Source organism: Callorhinus ursinus, unplaced genomic scaffold (genome assembly GCF_003265705.2).
Source record: "Callorhinus ursinus isolate GAN/ISIS: 27379988/994484 unplaced genomic scaffold, GSC_fseal_2.0 scaffold6, whole genome shotgun sequence".
Classification (NCBI taxonomy): domain Eukaryota; kingdom Metazoa; phylum Chordata; class Mammalia; order Carnivora; family Otariidae; genus Callorhinus; species Callorhinus ursinus.
In genome coordinates this window covers 13,654,238-13,675,424 of record NW_027397068.1, presented here as the reverse complement: position 1 = coordinate 13,675,424, position 21,187 = coordinate 13,654,238, and the positions used below count along the sequence as shown (strand labels likewise).

The 21,187-nt window shown below is 37.9% G+C and overlaps 1 long non-coding RNA gene across 2 annotated transcripts in view; it reads right to left on the bottom strand.

Moving 5' to 3' along the window:
* Positions 1-1,694: 1,694 nt before the first annotated feature.
* The window catches only part of LOC112814578 (uncharacterized), a 109,185-nt gene continuing 89,692 nt past the window's right edge, over positions 1,695-21,187 (bottom strand). For both annotated transcript variants that reach the window (XR_012378411.1, XR_003205808.2), the window contains 3 exons: positions 18,038-18,239; positions 5,588-5,730; positions 1,695-2,760 (listed from right to left, as the gene is read on the bottom strand). This is a non-coding gene — a long non-coding RNA (uncharacterized lncRNA). The remainder of the gene's footprint in view (positions 2,761-5,587; positions 5,731-18,037; positions 18,240-21,187) is intronic.

The window sequence follows — 21,187 nt, the reverse complement described above, 5'->3', positions numbered from 1 at the left end:
GAAAAGCTTTTGCACAGCAAAAGAAACAGTCCACAAAACCAAAAGACAGCTGACAGAATGGGAGAAAATATTTGCAAATAACATATCAGATAAAGGGCTATATCCAAAATCTATAAAGAACTTACCAAACTCAACACCCAAAGAACAGATAATCCAATCAAGAAATGTGCAGAAGACATGAGCAGACATTTTTCTAAAGAAGACATCCAAATGGCCAACAGACACATGAAAAAGTGTTCAACATTGCTCGGCATCAGGGAAATCCAAATCAAAACCTCAATGAGATACCATCTCACACCATTCAGAATGGCTAAAATGAACAATTCAGGAAACGACAGATGTTGGCAGGGATGCGGAGAAAGGGGAACCCTCCTACACTGTTGGTGGGAATGCAAGCTGGTGCAACCACTCTGGAAAGCAGTATGGAGGTTCCTCAAACAGTTGAAAATAGAGCTACCATACGATCCAGCCATTGCACTACTGGGTATTTACCCCAAAGATACAAATGTAGGGATCCGAAGGGGTACGTGCACCCCAATGTTTATAGCAGCAATGTCGACAATAGCCAAACTGTGGAAAGAGCCAAGATGTCCATCGACAGATGAATGGATCAAGAATAAGTGGTATATATACACAGTGGAATATTATGCAGCCATCAAAAGGAATGAGATCTTGCCATTTGCACCGATGTGGATGGAAATGGAGGGTGTTATGCTGAGTGAAATAAGTCAATCAGAGAAAGACATGTATCATAATGACCTCACTGATATGAGGAATTCTTAATCTCAGGAAACTGAGGGTTGCTGGGGTGGTGGGGGTGTGGGAGGGATGGGGTGGCTGGGTGATAGACATTGGGGAGGGTATGTGCTATGGTGAGCGCTGTGAATTGTGTAAGTCTGTTGAATCACAGATCTGTATCTCTGAAACAAATAATGCAATATATGTTAAGAAAAAAAAAAAGAAGATAGCAGGAGGGGAAGAATGAAGGGGAGTAAATCGGAGGGGGAGATGAACCATGAGAGACGATGGACTCTGAAAAACAAACTGAGGGTTCTAGAGGGGAGGGGGGTGGGGGGATGTGTTAGCCTGGTGATGGGTATTAAAGAGTGCACATTTTGCGTGGAGCACTGGGTGTTATGCACAAACAATGAATCATGGAACACTACATCAAAAACTAATGATGTAATGTGTGGTGATTAACATAACAATAAAAATAGTAGGGTATACATATATGTTTACATATATGTATATATATGATGTATATATAATGGGATATTATGCAGTATATATGAACTGAATCTATTAATATCGATACATTTAAAATATGACTTTGAAAAACCATTTTGCCTAATTATACATGTGATACAAAATTTATGTTCATTTATTTTTTTATAGATTTTATTTATTTATTTGACAGAGAGATAGTGAAAGCAGGGAACACAAGCAGTGGAAGTGGGAGAGGGAGAAGCAGGCTTCCCACGGAGCAGGGAGCCTGATGCGGGGCTCGATCCCAGGACCCTGGGATCATGACCTGAGCCGAAGGCAGACACTTAATGACTGAGCCACCCAGGCGCGCCAAAATTTATGTTCATTTAAATCCATAAATCAACAGTGTGATACATTTTTCTGTAATACAACCTGAAAACACTGGGATGATACATATCAAATTAATGATACTGGTGAGGAGGAGGGAAATCAGCCTAAACAGGGATCAAATAATTCTTCAAGATAAAGAAAAACTGACTAAATGTTAGTATTTTCTGGATATTTAGAAATTAATGTTTATTGCATCATTCCTTGTATGTTATTAACTTAATTTTTAAGGCAGATAAAGTTTGAAAGAACAGTAAAATAGGGCAGCTGAGTGGTTAATAATCATAAATGGTACCCAACACACTGTGAAATATGTCACAGAAATAAGGTCTTGACAGAAATAAAGATCAGGCATCATGGATTCACATGCATATGGTCCTAGTGTTCAGAATCACAGTAAGTTCATCTCTACCCTTGGTATGAGAACTTGTACTTTTTTCAGCTTATTTCTTTAAAAAGTAGCTTAAACCTCTGTTTCACTTGTCCTTTATTACATGAAAGACATTAAGATAGACACAAAATATTTGGACAAGTAATGGCCCCAGAGGAGAAAGGGTAACCAATGGCAGAAACAATTCCCTCAGAACAAAGGAAGCAAACAAAAATGTTCTTGTCTGGGAGGGTGAAAGGGACTTTGAAGTAAAACACTTGACGCAGTGCTGGTAACAGCAGACAAGGATAGTAGACTGACTTCACTATGGTAAGGGGTCAGAGGGGTTGCCAGTGGCAGCCAGGAGTAATGTGAATGAGTGACGTCAGCCAGGCTTTCGTACATGGACAGGTAGGTGACTGACAGCCTCAGTGTGGGGGAAGACCCAGGGATTGACAGACGCTGTGCTGAGCTGGAGAAGAAGTATTCCTTTCTGAACAATCAGCTCCAGTTGATCATTTTAATCAAGAAAGTGGTCTTAGGGTTGCTGTACTTCTGGTTTCTCAAGAGAAGATAAGAATTCTGGTGGTTGTAAGAAATCCGCCTTCTTGAAAGCTGGAAACAAATTTTAGATGTATAGCATTGTGCTGGTCAACACTGTGAAGGAAGCGAATCCTGGCTTTGGGCTACCATGGCCCTCCGGCCAACAGGATGAGAACAAGTGAGTTGGCAACGATGGTTTACTCTATGATGAAGTGTCTGGATGCCTTGGTCAGAGTCCCAGCACCAAAATCTCCCTGTCAAGCAAACAGAATGACTGTCAGATAATCCAGAAAGCTCCCTACTTGTATGTCTACTTCATTGCGTAACCGTTTGTTTGTTTAGCACACTGAGAGCTTTGTGCTTGCTCTGACCATAACACCATGCCTTTGACTGTGTGATCTCTATAACATCTTTCATTTTATTGAAAGGCATATACACAAAACTGGATTCTGAATATTATGCTTATTATCTTTTTAATGGGCACTTGGGTGGCTCAGTCTGTTAAGCGTCTGCCTAGGGCTCAGGTTCTCTGTTCAGCAAAAAGCCTGCTTCTCCCTCTGCCCTTCACCCTGCTCATGCGCTCTCTCTCGCTCTCTGTCTCTCTCTCGTGCTGTCTCTCAAATAAAATCTTAAAAAAGAACCATAATCTTTTTCACATGCCTGAAGGTTTTAATTCATGGCACTAGAATCTAATGTTATATTTGTTGAGTGGGCGTCTAAGAGTTTGAAGTTGACCACCTTCTGGATGACATCCTAATAAGAATAAAGTTGGCAAAAATCTTACGTGAGGAGATTTAGCATGAGGATGTTTCCCAGATTATATACACAGGAACAGACTTCATGATGAAAAAGAAGCTAAGCCAGGGGCAGCACTTACAAGTGAGCACAAACCACGAAGAAAGAGCTTTTTAAAAATTTGTGCACATGGTTATACATCTTTGGGGCTGAGTACATATCATGGCACCCACAGAGGAGGACTGGAGAAAACTCCCCACCAAGACTGACTCCTGTAAACCAGAAAAGTATCCTGACCTCAGGTCTTCACAGTTAAAACTGAGTAGCTCTTTGAGATTATTAAAGCAAAGCCTTTCTCTTGTTCACTTAATTTCTCTATATTCTCCTTACAGGCAACAACATGCCTTTCCCCATACATATGTATCTTATAATAGGTTTTACATTGGGTTAATAGTAAATAAGTGAAATAAGGCCATTTCAAATGTTTATTTTTCACATGAAACCTAATCAAATAAGTTTTTCAAGTAAGTACATTACAAGATCCTAATTTGTTCTATAAATTGAACAAAGAATAGAGAATACAGAAGAAAAATATATTATAAATTAAAATTAAATTACAGAAGTAATAAGTAAATTGGCAGTTTACTGCAAATAATTACTAAATGTATCGGTATTCAAATCCTCTGGATTTCCCAAATTGACATCACCATAACAGTTAAAATGGAAAAAAAAAAATCATGTAGCTACTTCAAGGAAATAATCATTAATGAATAGTCCTTAGTTGGAAAAGCAAATGAGTCACAGTGAGTATTCTGGTCTTGTCTTTGTGACATGCCCTTCTAAGCCATGGTGGGCTGGCATGTGAATTTCCCCTTAGTTACAATATGAACTAGAAAGTTAGGCAAGTCTTCACTGTTGAATCAATAATTGGATTAGTGTTTGGTTGTGTGTGTTTAATGAATCAATGACTTACCTTTGTTTAAATGCCACATAATCAAGTGATTGACTTGTCATATATGATATTTTGATTACCTTTATTATTTCTAGTTTCTATTTGCTTTTAAGGATTAAAGGCATGTGAAAGTCAAAAGAGTAATGAAAGGAAGTAAGTGGCCACCTTCCTGTGAAAGCATCACAAGAGGCTGTATCAGTAACACTGTCAGACTCCTGACAACTTTATGGTGTATATAGACAATAGGGATTTAAAAAAAAAAAAAAACTGATATAACTATATGTTTTGTGAGTTAGAATGACTTCAGAGAGCTGATTCCTTAAAATTGCAGTTGAATCAGTTTTATTGCTGTTACATCTGGTGGCAGAACCAGTAAAAATCAATCATTCAAAACAAAACCATTTACTGGAGAAAAATATTCTGACTGGATATTAGAGTAAGTGTATTTTGATATTTGTCTAGATTTTTTACTTTTTGTTATTAGGCAAAAGAATACATGACAAAAAATACATTAAAAGATCATACATCTTAATATGAGGTGCATATTTCAAAATAAAAAAATAAAAACACATGTTGATATGCTACAAAATGTAGTCTCTATTTCCTAATTCTTAACAAGTACATGCATTAACTTACCCTCAGTTAATTATAGCTCTGTATTTTAAAATCAATTATTAATTCTAACATGGTTATATGTGCATTAGAAGAGTACACAAAAATAACTGCCAAAACATTCAATAGCCTAAAAGCTTTTAGAAAGGCATTAGTTTATTTTTGAGGTATTTTTTTGTTTTTTAAAGATTTTATTTGAGAGAGCATGTGCGAGCACAAGTGGTGGGGGGGGGCAGAGGGAGAGGGAGAAGCAGGCCAGACATGGGGCTCTATCCCAGGGTCCAGGGATCATGACCCAAGCTGAAGGCAGCCGCTTAACTGACTGAGTCACCCAGGTGCCCCATATTTTTGAGATATTTAAAAAAGGATTTCATTTACCAATCTTTTAAGTAGTATTAAACTTGAAGAAAAAAGTGATTAACTTCTGAAAAACCTAAAGCATTTCAATTGTCCCTAAATAATCCATCCTCAAGTATAGGTGCACATGTCTGTGTGTATACACATTGACAGCATTCTAGAAAGAGCACTGTTAATTATGTTATTTTAAAAGAGTTTTAGTCTGCTCATAAACATATTTGTCATACCAGGCTCAGGTCTGCAGTCTCCTCCAGTCTGTCCCCGTCCTGTCTCCTGTTCCTGCTTATATTCCTCCCCTCCCACAGTGAGCTCTACTGATGGTCAGACATGGGCCCATAGCCCCACAACCTCTTCCATGCCACACCTGGCTCCTGTCCTGTCTCCAAAACACTTCTCCTCTGTCTGCTGAAAGTTTGATTCCTTACCTGTTAAAATACCTGTTATTTTTTCCTCATTTCTTTAAGGAATTTTTTGTCCCCTGCTTCATGTTACTATGCAGGCATCTCACTTCCCATCAAAGTCATTGCATCTTCATCCACTGAATCAAACACCCTCCATTCTTTCCTCTCTGTGAGATAACAGGAAAAAATATATATATACATATGTCCCTGTGTCTCTGTCCCCGGTTCCTGGCACAGAGCTTATAAAACCCTTGCAACTTCCTAAGTGAAAGGAGCACTAGGACCATGTCTTGCTCGAATATTTGGTCTTTTGACTTATCTCTGACACAGGGCTCCCAAAACTCTTATAAATTCCTACGTGATAAGAGTACTAGGAGCCTCTTTTGTTCTACTGAACTGACTCTGGGTGGGTTCCTGAATAGCTTCTGGATGCGGGCTGGTCACCAGAAAGACCAAGCCCTGGTTAGCAGCTTAGAATTTTCAGCTCCATCCTCAGTCATCCTCCTGAGAAGGGAGAGGGCTAGAAACAGTAAATAATCATGCCTATGTGAGGAAGCCTCCATAAAATCCTGAGAGAATAGGGTTTAGAGAGCTTCCAGGTTGGTGAACACATCCACCTCTATGGGATCAGAAGCTCCTGTGCTTACCTCTTCATCTGGCTGTTCACCTGTATCCTTCATCATATCCTTTAATCAACTGATCAATATAAGCGTTTCCCTAAGTTCTGTGAGCTGCTCTAGCAAATTAATCAAACCCAAGGAGGATGTTGTTGTTATAGATCAGGAACCTCTGGTCTATAGCCAGTTGGTCAGAAGTTTATGTGATAATCTGGGCTTGCAACTAGCTTCTGCAGTGGGGGTTGGGGGGCAGTCTTGTGGGACTGAGCCCTTAACCTGTGGGATCTGGTACTATCTCTAGGTAGAGGGTCACAATTAAGACTCCAGCTGGTGTCACAGAGAATTCTTGTAAAGGGATAAAGCCTCCATAGATTTGGTGACCAGAAGTTACCTGAAGTACAGTGTTCTATATGAATATTCTGTATGAATATTAAAAGAGATTCACACAGGAAAAATCTTATAGTAGGGAAGAACCGGGTTTTTCCCTACAAAGGAAGGACAAACCTGTTTTTCCTGTATACTACTTCAATTTACTAAGCTCCCTGCTCTTTCTTCTACTTCTTACTCATGACTGCATCTTTCCCCTTAGCATTCATATATGCTACAGTATGACCTAACCAAAATACAATCTGAGCCCCTTCCCTGATAGCTCTATTTCCACACACACCCAATATCAACTCCTTGCATGTCACTAAATTTTCTTCCATTCACCTTTCAGCTCATTTCAACTGGGGTTACAAGATTTAGCAAACAAAACAAAAAGTATGAGTAGTTAAATATTCAGATAAATAATTTTTAGTATAAATATGTTTCAAGTATTGCCCGTATTTTATCTGGCAACCCAAGTTTCCCAAACATTCATCTTCCATCATGAACCAAAACTGCTCTTGGTCAGAAACGGTATCTTTGTTGCTAATCCAACTTTCTTAGAAACAAAGAATGCCCCTTTATTCACCTGGAATAGACTGAGAGGGTTAGGTAATTACCTATTTCTGGGAATAGCTATACTCAATGACAGGTGGGTTTTGGCAGAAATATTCCAGTTCTTGTGCCCTTTCCATAGGTTAATTCTAAAGTGTGTGATCTAATTAATTTCCAAGAATTGCACCATGGGATTAAGCTTTAGAGTGGTAGCCAGCTTAAATAATACATTTTGTATGGCTATTTTCTCTTCCTTGTCTCCTTCCCATGCTGCTCTGCCAGAGTTCCTAGCTCTTCCCAAATAAACTACTGTTCTCAAATCCTTGACTCGGTCAATTTCTGGAAGAAACCAAAGAAAGGCTCATGTCTAAGCCTCTTTCACTCTTCAATCTATATTCTGCTTTTTTTTTTTAAGATTTTATTTATTTATTCATGAGAGACAGAGGAGGAGAGAGAGAGAGGGAGAGAGAGAGAGAGCGAGAGGCAGAGGGAGAAGCAGGCTCCCAAGGAGCAGGGAGCCCATGCGGGACTCGATCCCAGGACCCTGGGATCATGACCTGAGCCGAAGGCAGATGTTTAACCATCTGAGCCACGCAGGCGCCCTCTATATTCTGCTCTTGATCTCTTCTTTTCCATGGCTTTACCAACTTCCTATAAATTAATACGTTCCAAAAATTTTATCTCCAGCTCAGACCATTCCTTCTAATGTTCAGGTTTATAAAACAGATACTTGACCTCCATCTGGATTGCTCTTAAACATCTCAAAATGAACATGTTTAATTTTTCCCTTTTCCTTATTTATGCTCTTCCTTTATTCTCCCCTCTCTCAATAAATGGCTTTTCTACCTACCCAGTTTTGTTTTGTTTTTGTTTTTGTTTTTTGGTTTGGGCTTTTTTTTGGGAGGGGGGGGTTGTTGTTTTGATTTTTTTTTTTTTTTTTTTTTTTTTGCCGTAGGTGAAGATGGAGCATTCTCAACAGTTTCAAGTCTCTCGCCTATACAGCTAATCGGTTACCAAGCCTCAGAGACTACCTCCGCAGTATATTTATAATAGGTACATTGTTCCCTCATGATTTCTGTCACCTTAGCCCTGCCACAATATTCTCTACTTTGGAAGAGTCTTCACTCTTCTACTCTTGACCTCTTCCAATCCATTCTCCGTGAAATAGACAAGTGGTACCACAGAAATATAAATTAAATTTTGTACTACTCTGCTTATAAGACTTGGCCACTCTTACAGGGCCATTTAACACACTGACACACCAGACTTCTTTAAATTAGTTGAATCACTAACCTCATGCTATACCTGAAAAGTAATATTCTATTTCCTCAGCTCATTCTTAACTAATTTAACTAGTTTTTCCCTCCAAATTATATCATAACCTGTAATTATATTTTATTTTATTTTTTTTTAAAGATTTATTTATTTGAGAGAGAGAGAATGAGAGAGAGAGAGAGCACGAAAGGGAAAAGAGTCAGAGGGAGAAGCAGACCCCCCGCTGAGCAGGGAGCCCGATGTGGGACTCGATCCCAGGACCCTGTGATCATGACCTGAGCCGAAGGCAGTCTTTTAACCAACTGAGCCACCCAGGCGCCCCAATTATATTTTATTTTTTAAAACATTTATTTAAATTCAGTTAATTAACATATAATGTATTACTGGTTTCAGAGGTGGAGGTCAGCAATTCATCAGTCTTATATAATACCCAGTGCTCATTACATCACATGCCCTCCTTAATGTCCATCACCCAGTTACCCCATCCCACCCCCCCCTTCCGGCAACCCTCAGTTTGTTTCCTATGATTAAGAGTCTCTTATGGTTTGTCTCCCTTTCTGGTTTCATCTTGTTTTATTTTTTCCCCCTCTACCCCTATGATCCTCTGTTTTGTTTCTTAAATTCCACATATCAGTGAGAGCACATGATAATTGTCTTTCTCTGATTGACTTATTTCACTTAGCATTAATACCCTCTAGTCTATCCACATCATTGCAAATGGCAAGATTATGTTAATCACCATACATTAAATCATTAGTTTTTGATGTAGTGTTCCATGATTCATTGTTTGCATATAACAAGTGCTCCATGCAGAACGTGCCCTCTTTAATACCCATCAAGAGGCTAACCCACCCCCACAGCTCCCTCCCCTTTAGAACCCTCAGTTTGTTTCTCAGAGTCCATAGTCTCTCATGGTTCGTCTCCCCACCAATTACCCCCCTTCATTTCTCCCTTCCTATTATCTTTTTTTAAATATAAAATGTATTATTTGTTTCAGAGGTACAGGTCTGTGATTCAACAGTCTTACACAATTCACAGCACTCACCATAGCACATACCCTCCCCAATGTCTATCACCCAGCCACACCATCCCTCCCACCCCCGACCACTCCAGCAACCCTCTGTTTCCTGAGATTAAGAATTCCTCATATCAGTGAGGTCATATGATACATGTCTTTCTCTGATTGACTTATTTTGCTCAGCATAATACCCTCCAGTTCCATCCACGTCATTGCAAATGGCAAGATTTCATTCCTTTTGATGGCTGCATAATATTCCATTGTATATATATACCACCTCTTCTTTATCCATTCATCTGTCAATGGACATCTTGGCTCTTTCCATAGTTTGGCTATTGTGAACATTGCTGCTGTAAACATCGGGGTGCACGTACCCCTTCGGATCCCTACATTTGTATCTTTGGGGTAAATACCCAGTAGTGCAATTACTGGGTCGTATGGCAACTCTATTCTCAACTTTTTGGGGAACCTCCATACTGTTTTCCAGAGTGGCTGCACCAGCTTGCATTCCCACCAACAGTGTAGGAGGGTTCCCCTTTCTCCGCATCCTCACCAACATCTGTGGTTTCCTGACTTGTTCATTTTAGACATTCTGACTGGTGTGAGATGGTATCTCATTGGGGTTTGGATTTGGATTTCCCTGATGCCGAGTAATATTGAGCACTTTTTCATGTGTCTGTTGGCCATTTGGATGCCTTTGGAAAAATGTCTGTTCATGTCTTTTGCCCATCTCTTGATTGGATCATTTGTTCTTCGATAAGTTCTTTATAGATTTTGGATACTAGCCCTTTATCTGATATGTCATTTGCAAATATCTTCTCCCATTCTGTCGGTTGTCTTTTGGTTTTGTTGACTGTTTCTTTTGCTGTGCAAAAGATTTTTATCTTGATGAAGTCCCAATAGTTCATTTTTGCCCTTGCTTCCCTTACCTTTGGTGATGTTTGTAGGAAGAAGTTGCTGCGGCTGAGGTCGAAGAGGTTGCTGCCTGTGTTCTCTTTTAGGATTTTGATGGACTCCTGTCTCACATCTAGGTCTTTCAACCATTTGGAGTCTATATTTGTGTGTGGTGTAAGGAAATGGTCCAGTTTCATTCTTCTGCGTGTGGCTGTCCAATTTTCCCAACACCATTTGTTGAAGAGACTGTCTTTTTTTCCACTGGACATTCTTCCCTGCTTTGTCGAAGATTAGTTGGCCATAGAGTTGAGGGTCCAGTTCTGGGCTCTCTATTTTGTTCCATTGATCTATGTATCTGTTTTTGTGCCAGTACCATACTCTCTTGATGATTGCCACTTTGTAATAGAACTTGAAGTCTGGAATTGTGATGCCACCAGCTTTGCTTTTCTTTTTCAACATTCCTCTGGCTATTCGGAGTCTTTTCTGGTTCCATACAAATTTTAGGATTATGTGTTCCATTTCTTTGAAATTAGCTGATGGTATTTTGATAGGGATTGCATTAAATGTGTAAATTGCTCTAGGTAGCATTGACATCTTCACAACATTCATTCATCCAATCCATGAGCATGGAACGTTTTTCCATTTCTTTGTGTCTTCCTCAATTTCTTTCATGAGTATTTTATAGTTTTCTGAGTACAGATTCCTTGCCCCTTTGGTTAGATTTACTCCTAGGTATCTTATCGTTTTGGGTGCAATTGTAAATGGGATTGACTCCTTAATGTCTCTTTCTTCTGTCTTGTTGTTGGTGTATAGGAATGCCACTGATTTCTGTGCATTGTTTTTATATCCTGCCACTTTACTGAATTCCTGTATGAGTACTAGCAGTTTTGGGGTGGAGTCTTTTGGGTTTTCCACATACAGTATCATATCATCTGCAAATAGAGTTTGACTTCTTCTTTGCTGATTCGGACACCTTTTATTTCTTTTTGTTGTCTGATTGCTGTGGCTAAGACTTCTAATACTATGTTGAATAGCAGTGGTGATAGTGGACATCCCTGTCGTGTTCCTGACCTTAGGGGGAAAGCTCTCAGTTTTTCCCCATTGAGAATGATATTCACTGTGAGTTTTTCATAGATGGCTTTTATGATATTGAGGTAGGTATCCTCTATCCCTATACTATGAAGCGTTTTGATCAAGAAAGGATGCTGTACTTTGTCAAATGCTTTTTCTGCATCTATTGAGGATCATATGGTTCTTGTTCTTTATTTTATTAATGTATTACATTGATTGAATTGCGGATGTTAAACCAAACTTACAGCCCAGGGATAAATCCCACTTGGTTGTGGTGAGTAATCCTTTTAATGTAGTGTTGGATCCTGTTGGCTAGTATTTTGGTGAGAATTTTTGCATCCATGTTCATCAAGGGTATTGGTCTGTAACTCTCCTTTTTGATGGGGTCTTTGTCTGGTTTTGGGATCAAGGTAATGGTTTCCTCATAAAACGAGTTTGGAAGTTTTCCTTCCATTTCTATTTTTTGGAACAATTTCAGAAGAATAGGTATTAATTCTTCTTTAAATGTTTGGTAGAACTCCCCTGGGAAGCCATCTGGCCCTGGCTTTTGTTTGTTGGGAGATTTTTGATGACTGCTTCAATTTCCTTAGTGGTTATAGGTCTGTTCAGGTTTTCTATTTCTTCCTGGTTCAGTTTTGGTAGTTTATACATCTCTAGGAATGCACCCATTTTTCCAGATTATCTACTTTGCTGCCATATAGTTGCTCATAATATGTTCTTATAATTGTTTGTATTTCTTTGGTGTTGGTTGTGATCTCTCCTTTTCATTCATAATTTTATTTATTTGGGTCCTTTTTTTTTTTTTGATAAGTCTGGCCAGGGGTTTATCAATCTTGTTAATTCTTTCATAGAACCAGCTCCTAGTTTCGTTGATCTGTTCTACTGTTCTTTTGGTTTCTATTTCATTGATTTCTGCTCTGATCTTTATTATTTCTCTTCTCCTGCTGGGTTTAGGCTTTATTTGCTGTTCTTTCTCCAGCTCCTTTAGGTGTAGGGTTAGGTTGTGTATTTGAGACCTTTCTTGTTTCTTGAGAAAGGCTTGTTGTATTGCTATATACTTTCCTCTTAGGATGGCCTTTGCTGCATCCCAAAGATTTTGGAACAGTTGTGTTTTCATTTTCATTGGTTTCCATGAATTTTTTTAAATTCTTCTTTAATTTCCGGTTGACCCATTCATTCTTTAGTAGGATGCTCTTTAGCCTCCATGTATTTGAGTTCTTTCCGACTTACCTCTTGTGGTTGAGTTCTATTTTCAAACCATTGTGGTCTGAAATTATGCAGGGAATGATCCCAATCTTTGGTACCGGTTGAGACCTGATTTGTGGCCTAGGATGTGATCTATTCTGGAGAATGTTCCATGGGCACTAGAGAAGAATGTGTATTCCGTTGCTTTGGGATGGAATGTTCTGAATATGTCTGTGAAGTCCATTTGGTCCAGTGTGTCATTTAAAGTCTATTTCCTTGTTGATCTTTTGCTTAGATGATCTGTCCATTTCAATGAGGGGGTTGTTAAAGTCCCCTAGTATTATTGTATTGTTGTCGATGTGTTTCTTTGCTTTTGTTATTAATTGGCTTATATAATTGTCTGCTCCCATGTTAGGGGCATAGATATTTAAAATTGTTAGATCTTGTTGGACAGACTCTTTAACTATGATATTGTGTCCTTCCTCATCTCTTCTTATAGACTTTGGTTTAAAATCTAATTTGTCTGATATAAGGATTGCCACCCCAGCTTTCTTTTGGTGTCCACTAGCATAGTAAATGGTTTTCCACCCCCTCACTTTCAATCTGCAGGTGTCTTTGGGTCTAAAATGAGTCTCTTGCAGACAGAATATCGATGGGTCTTGTTTTTTTATCCAATCTGATAGCCTGTGTCTTTTGATTGGAGCATTTAGCCTATTTACATTCAGGGTAACTAATGAAAGATTTGAATTTAGTGCCATTGTATTGCCTGTAAAGTGACTGTTACTGTATATTGTCTGTGTTCCTTTCTGGTCTGTGTTACTTTTAGGCTCTTTGCTTAGAGGGCCCCTTTAATATTTCTTGTAGGGTTGGTTTCATGTTTGCAAATTCCTTTAGTTTTTGTTTGTCCTGGAAGCTTTTTATCTCTCCTTCTATTTTCAATGACAGCCTAGCTGGATATAGTATTCTTGGCTGCATATTTTTCTCGTTTAGTGCTCTGAATATATCATGCCAGTCCTTTCTGTCATGCCAGGTCTCTGTGCATAGGTCTGTTGCCAATCTAATGTTTCTACCATTGTTCTCTGCTATAATTTGCTCCAATATACCTTCTGGCCCTCTTTCTTCTTCTGGGATACCAATTATTCTAATATTGTTCATCTTATATTATCACTTATCTCTCAAATTCTGCCCTCATGATCCAGTAGTTATCTTTTTCTCACCTTCTTTATTTTCCATCATTTCTTGTTCTATATCACTAATTCTCTCTTCTGCCTCATTTATCCTAGCAGTTAGAGCCCCCATTTTTTATTGCACTTCATTAATAGCCTTTTGATTTTGACTTGGTTATAGTTCTTTTATTTCCCCAGAGAGAGTTTCTCTAATATCTTTCATGCTTTTTTCAAGCCTAGCCAGTATCTTTAAAATTGTCATTCTGAACTCCACTTCTGACATCTTTCTACTGTCTGTATTGATTAGGTTCCTCGCAGTTGGTACTGCCTCTTGTTCTTTTTTTTTGAGGTGATTTTTTCCATCTTGTCATTTTGTCCAGAGGAGAATAGATGAATGAGAGAACAAAATGCTAACAGGGTAACAACGGTCCGAGAAAAATATACACTAAACAAATCAGAAGAGACCTGGACCCAGGGGAAAAGAAAAGGAAAGAAAGAAAAAATAAAAAATAATAAAAAAAAATATCAAATATGATCAGGCTGGTGCATAGATCAGTGCCACACACTAGATTTTAAGCATATTTTGGTCTGTTAGAAGAAAGTGCCTCCTAAAAATTTTAAAAACTTATATATGTACAAAAATAAGGGTAAGTATGATGAAGGGATGGAATATGACTATAAAGATGAAAATTATAAAAAAAATTTGTAAAAGGAATTGATAAGGAGTTGGTTGAAAAAAGAAGAGAAATTAAAAAAAAAAAAGGGAGAGAATGTGATCAGGCAGGACACTGGAACAAAGCCATACACTAGAGATTTAGGGTATATTTTTGTCTGTTAAAAGAAACTGTATCCCAAAATTTTAAGGAAAGAACATATATATACCAAAAATAAGGTTAACTATTATGAAGGGATAGAATATGACTCTAAAAATGAAAAATAATTTTTTAAAGGAATTGATAAGATGTTGGTTGAAAAAGGGAAAAAGAAAAATTCAAAAAAGAAAAAATCAAAAAAATTAATTTTGAAATACTAAAGAATCAGGGGGAAAAAAAGCCATGACTTCTATGTGCTGTATTCCCCTAGCGCTGTTGTTCTGCCATTCACATTGATCGGTAAACTTGGTCTTGGCTGGCTGTTCTTGCTGATCTTCTGGGGGAGCGGCCTGTTGGCCGTGGTTCCCAAATGTCTTTGCCAGAGGCAGAATTGCCCCTCCCTTGCTGGGTCCTGGCTAAGTAATCTGCTTGGGTTTGCTCTCGGGAGCTTTTGTTCCCTGCAAGCTTTCTGTACAGCTTTAGAGGACGAGAGTGAAAATTGCAGCCTCCCAAACTCTGCCCCAGAGGAGCCAAGAATTCAGGGCCCCATTCCTCAATGTGCCCCCAGAGAAAAGCAGTCAGTCACTCTCATCTACCTGGTCTCTGGCCACACTCCATGCTCACCCGGCCTGTGACCCAGCGTTTCTATCTCTGGCTCACAACCCCGTGTGGAGTCTCCGAACCCAGCAGATCCTGGCAATGCACTCCCGCACTGCTCCTCCTGGGGAGGAAGGGGAGTCTCCCCAGATCTGCTTCTTGTTGGGTCCCTGCTGGAAGAGCAGTGGCCCGACTGTGCTGCAGATCACGGTTTATGGCAACCCCTAGCTGAGAGCCCACTCCTCGGCTCCATCTCTGCAGCCAGCTTCCCCACTCCAATACCTGGGAGCTCTGCCACACTCAGGCAACCCTGGTCTTTCTGTGCCCCGAGGGTCCTGAGACCACACTGTCCCAGTGAAGATTCCACCCCTCGCTTAGCCACTAGAGCGACGTCCCTCAGTGGAGCAGACTTCTAAAAGTTCCGGTTTTTGCTCCGCTGCTCTGTCACTTGCCAGTAGCGGCTGACGGAGGCCCCCTCCCCTGCGGTCTATCTTCATGAATATCACCTCGGACTCACTTCTCCGCACATCCTACCTTCCAGAAAGTGGTCGCTTTTCTGTTCAGACAGTTGCTGCTATTCTTTTCTTTGATCTCCTATTGAGTTTGTAGGTGTTCAGAATGGTCTGATCCCTATCTAGCTGAATTCCTGGGACCAGATGAAATTTAGGTCTCCTATTCCTCTGCCATCTTGCTCCTCTCCCTGGCAAGATTTCATTTTTGATGGCTGTGTAATATTCCATTTGTGTGTGTCTGGGTGTGTGTGTTCTTTATTTATTCATCTGTTGATTAACATCTGGGCTCTTTCCATAGTTTGGCTATTACAGACATTGCTGCTAGAAACACTGGGATGCAGGTGCCCCTTCAGATCACTACATTTGTATCTTTGCAGTAAATACCCAGTAGTGCAATTGCTGGATCGTATGATAGCTCTATTTTCAACTTTTTGAGGAACCTCCATACTGTTTTCCAGAGTAGCTGCACCAGCTTGCATTCCCACCAACAGTGTAGGAGGGTTCCCCTTTCTCCACATCCTTGCCAACATCTGTCGTTTCCTGACTTGTTAATTTTAGCCATTCTGACTGGTGTGAGCTGGTATCTCATTGAGGTTTTGATTTGGATTTCTCTGATGCCAAGTGATGTTGAGCACTTTTTCATGTGTCTGTTGGCCATTTGGATGTCTTCTTTGGAAGAATGTCTGTTCATGTCTTCTGCCCATTTCTTGATTGGACTATTTGTTCTTTGGGTATTGAGTTTGATAAGTTGTAGATCTTGGATACTAGCCCTTTATCTGATATGTCATTTGCAAATATCTTCTCCCATTCTGTCGATTGTCTTTTTGTTTTGTCAACTGTTTCTTTTGCTGTTCAAAAGCCTTTTATCTTGGTGAAGTCCCAATAGTTCCCTTTTGCCTTTGTTTCCCTTCCCTTTGGAGATGTGTCTAACAAGTATATGATTAGTTGTTAAATGTCTTTCCTCTCTACCAGAATGTAACTTCCATGAAGATAAAAGCCATACCTGTTCCATACTGCCAACATAATGTCCTGGGATGTAATTTTGTGTCTGATTTATGATATGGCTCAATAACTGATTGAACGAATATACCAAAAGATTCAGAAAATACATGTGATAAGCTGTAACTACTGAAGGGTTTCAACCCATTTATTCTTTACAACTATATAGAATCTAAGGGAAACCATATCTAACCTTTATTGAGCTTCTATTACAGTCCAGGCATTTTGCATGTTTCCCTTTTGTTCTTCACAATTTAAGCATCATCATCATGACCATTTTAAAGCTCAAGAAAATGAGTCTCTGAGATGCTCAAAAATTTGAGCATGAAGTGAGTCATAAATCTAAGAAGGATCATAAATGTCAGAGCTGGAATTAAAATTTATATCTGGCCTCAAAATCTCTTTTTCCAGTAATATTCTAAAAACTTCATTGAATAATATTTCAACTTGGTGTTGTAACAATAGGAACTGATCTCAGAGATTTTAGAATCTATTACATTTACAGAAATCTTGGTAAGTAACCCACAACTTGTTTTATTAAATATTATTCTCAGCAAGGTTTATTACTGAAAGATAATTTTCCTATGGTTTTCATAGTGAAAATTACTGGGAATAAGATATTGCTTGTACATTAAATATACATAACAATTAACACTACCTTATAGGCAGATATTTACAGCAACACTGAAAACATCCCTATGTCAGGAGAAACAAAATTATCATAGCACTTATGGTCCCGAAAACTAGGTAGGTTGCAATTTTTTTCCACACTTACTAGTGTGGGGCATTTGGCAAGTTACTTATTCTCTCTTTACATTTTTTAATCATCTGTAACATGTGGATGATAACAGTATCAACCTCATGAGTGTAATTGTGAGGAATAAATAATATGTATAGAATGCTTAAAATAGTTCTTAGCACATATTAACATTGATTATTTGCCTCTGAAAACTCAATGTTAATAGTTTGTCACCTGCTAATTTATTTAACCACTATTAAGTCACCACATAATAGATTTTTAAATTCTATTATGGCAGGTAAAATCATTTCATCTTAATCTAGATGGGGAAAATGACCCTAAAATAATACAAGAATGAATAAGAAATTTCAGATGGTGAGAGTTGCCATGAATAAAATGAAACAGGAAGACAAATTTGTTTTCCATTAATTCTATATTAACTTTAATTGAAGTAAACTCCATATCTATAATTTGATTTGGGCCTTTCAACCTAAAGAGGAATATGCTAATATTTGTATTTACCTTTATACTATTCTCTTTTAATTTTTAATTTGCTCATTCTCATAGTTATCATTTTCACTTAATGTTAAAAAGAACATACACTTTGTTCTAACTGCAAAAATCATTTGAATTTTAATCATAAAATCCAAGTTGATAATCACTCCCACCTGCATTTTGTTCTGAATGTCTTTAAGATTAAAAAAATAGTTGGTCTGGTTAAATTTATTTAAAAATTCAAATAATCCAAATGTTTTATGTTTAAGTTAAACCATCTAGATCACTTGATTTCTGTTGGAGTAGACTGTAGGGACCCACGTAGTTCATCACTGTATACACACAACCTCTGTGGCATCTTCTTGTCTATCTGTCCTAAGGGGAGGAGAAAGAGAATATGTGTTTACATGGTGTCAAAAACAAACTATAATTTGTCATGGAGAGTTTATCTTGAACACTTTCTTATTCCCATACTGAAATCATTCTTATCAGACCAAAAGTGGTAGTAAGTAACCCAAATGGGTGACATAAAATGTGCCTTAGAAAAATTTCCTTGGGCACCAGGGTGGCTCAGTTGGTTAAGCGTCTGCCTTCAGCTCAGGTCATAATTCCTGAGTCCTGGTATTGAGTCCCATGTCAGGCGCCCTGCACAGCAGGGAGTCTGCTTCTTTGTGTCTCCCCTGGCTCCTGTGCATTCTCTCTTTCTCTTTCTCTCTCAGATAAATAAAACCTTTTTAAAAAAAAGAAACATTTTCTTACGACTTCTCTTGTTCTCCTTGCCTCCAAAAGAAATACAAAGGAATTGGTCTGAGCTATGTATGCATTCCCTCATTTCACAAAATAGGCACTAAATCCATTCTAAAATGCTACTTTTAACTGAGTTTCTCCAAACAAGCCATAGGATTATACATGCTTACACACTTCAAATAAAATTAGAGATGAACAAATGTTTTTAAAACTTGAAGATATAAACCACATATGCTGAGATTCTATTAAAAATGGAAACTATAATTGGCCTGGGGAGATTGGAGTGCTTTCCTAGGGAGCAGTGAGCAAAAATGATTTCTAAAAGAAAAAAAGGGTCATTCATCTCAAGGAAAATTAAATTTAAAAAGGAAGGCATCAAGAAATAAAATTTTACAACACGTGTATTAGGAAAATACTTTTGAAAAAATATAAATTCCTTTCCATTTCATATGTCAGCAAATAACTCATTTTCCCATTCTGATTTGATAACATTTGGACTGAGTCAAAAGAAAATACAAAGTGTTCACTGGAAGTGTGAAGATGTCATAAACTTAAACCATAAAATATCTGGAGATTTTACTGAGTCCTGGCTGCATAGTTAAGTTATGACATAATTAATCTCCTCTTAAAGAACAAAAATAGTATGTATTTTAAGAAATTCTCATCTATCCAGTGGGGAATCCTACTGTCTTGACTTCCCATTTCCTCAACTGTTCTTATCCCTGATTCAGGGATGCGGAAACATGAGTTAGAAAATCTTGTTCTAAAGTGAAAAGAGGCATCACCCTCCCCATGCTGAAAGCTAATTCATCTCCCAATGCTCTCCCTCCCACTCTAGTTTATGTACTCAGGGACTTTGTTCTAGCTAATAATCCTTTTCTCTGCATTGTCTAAAACATTTTTGTCACCAATGGTTTCTTCTGCCTATAAATGTCCTCAATTTTTTGTCATAACTCAAAAAAAAGTTCTCTTTTGATTCTATGTCTCCTCCTAGATAAATATAAATCTTGAATACCTTCCAGTCTTTTGAGGCCACTTCTAAGTACTGCTGCTCTGCTTTCTCTCCTTATTTCCCAAATCTCCCCTTGACTGGGTACAATCTGGTAACGTTTTTCCAAGTCACTAAAGTTGCTTTGCTAAGATCATTAACAATTCTATTTGCTGACTACAAAGACCAGATTTCAGTGAATATCCTGACCGCTTTTTCAGCTGAAATGCTGAGGAGAACGTTCAAGTTGTTTTCAACAAACAAATCAACCACGTATTTTAGAAGTGGATGGTAAAGGACATGACATCAATCAATCCTTCTCCTCTGTTTTCTCCTATAATGCATTTTGTGTCATGGCAATAAGTGAGTACAGAAAGAGAAGACTAATGTGATTTTCATTGTTCCTTCCTTGACCAATTAAAGTGTGTGATTACTTTACCTTGCTGCACTTTATATTCACATCATCATTTACATTATTAAACTCTTACCAAATACCATATGATGTAAGCATTTAAAACATGTAAAATAAGTAGGTCAGCAGGAAATCAACACACTAAAGGAACTGGAAACAACCTTTAAAAGATGAATGTCTACCCGTCTTAAAATTTTGTGTTTAATTTCTTCTCATCCAATTCATATTCTTGTTACATCTCCATTAGTGATTAATTAAAAATTATTTCAAGAAAAAAATAGGCATTAAGAGAAAATCTGAAAGGCCATATAGTGTATAAATTGTTTTGATCCCTTAAATACAAAATTCAATTTCATTCTAGTTCCATGAATATGGAAAAATGTTTCATGTAAATAAAAGTAAACCCCCACAAGATATAGCAATGATCTATTAATATCACTCAAACAGAACTAAAATTTTGAAAAAAAGTTTAATTATGATATATATGCATATTTCATGCAAATTCAGAAATTCAGATAGATTTCACCAATCAAAGCAGAAGATGTTCAGTTCTAAAACATGCCTCTGGTTCATAGCTTAAGTTTGATCTATTTTAAGACAAACTGCTACATGCTGTTATTTATTTCCAGGTGCAATAAAATCCATTTAATTTGAAGACTGATTAAAGTAGAGAAACCTAATAGCAAGGAGTAAACTAATGCTCTACCAGTCAAACTAGAGTCTGACACAGACTGCCAAAAACAACAGTGAACACTTGGTAAGGGAAAATGTCAGCACTGATATTAAACATACATAGTTTGTTACTGTTGTAAGTCATGAAATTAAGTACATAACTTAATATTTTGAACCCCAAGCCATATTATAGCCTATAGTTGATATCTTCCTCTAAAAGAGTTAACTTTTTAAATTGCGTCAGTAAACATGACTACTTAATAATCTGTTCCTATTTGCTACATGTATATATTTCAGAGCACATGAGTAATCATATAAAAAATTAAGGATAAATTAGAAAAGTTATTTATGTTCTTTCTGCTCATCTATAATTAATTTCCAACCGAAATACTCTGATTTAAGCTATGATACTATCAACTTTTTAAGATTTAAAATTTTTGTTTGCTTTGTTTTTGTCTTGGAGATACATGAGATAAAGTTTTGACTTACTTTCTACTTAGACAA